Raw genomic sequence first — 566 nt, 5'->3', positions numbered from 1 at the left:
GATGAGAGGGAAAACCTCTGATCTAGGTTGTCTTCACAGGATCAAATCACCAGATCTTTTCTCCTGTGGAGTGGCTAGTGGGTTCAAATTGCTAATCTTTCAGTTACCAGCTAAGAGCTTAACCACTGTGCCACCAGGACATTAAAATTTGTCAAATATCTTACTGAAAAAAAAAACTACTTCTAGCATCCCTTAATATTTCAGAATAGTCAGTATAAGATCATGACAAGACATTAATAAGACATGGCTTTTCGTTTATGATGCTATTTGTGGCTTCTACTAACCCTATTAACCAAAGGTGTCTGTTTAGCCACTCACAAATTAAATTTTCACTATTCTAGACTTGTGTGAATTTGATTTTAAGCCCCTTTACCTTTAATTTACAGAATCTAACTGCTAATAAACATAAATATGTCCTTGGCTCAATCTACTAATAGCTTTGCAGTTATTCCTCACCCAAGACATTTTATATAGCTTCATCAGTCTAATCAGCAAGTATTTTCACGCTCTAATATGGATGACATTATATGTATGTTCCAATTAATCAAGAAAATATTTGCTCTTCA

At 34.3% G+C, this 566-nt stretch overlaps 1 protein-coding gene across 1 annotated transcript in view; it reads left to right on the top strand.

The window, feature by feature from the left end:
- The window catches only part of GLRA3 (glycine receptor alpha 3), a 433,080-nt gene that overhangs the window by 304,095 nt on the left and 128,419 nt on the right, over positions 1 to 566 (top strand). The gene's annotated exons all lie outside the window — the stretch shown is intronic.

This window comes from Orycteropus afer, unplaced genomic scaffold (assembly GCF_000298275.1).
Source record: "Orycteropus afer afer isolate SDZICR_OR568_19922 unplaced genomic scaffold, OryAfe1.0 scaffold00268, whole genome shotgun sequence".
Classification (NCBI taxonomy): Eukaryota; Metazoa; Chordata; class Mammalia; order Tubulidentata; family Orycteropodidae; genus Orycteropus; species Orycteropus afer.
This window is presented reverse-complemented; position numbering and strand designations above follow the sequence as displayed.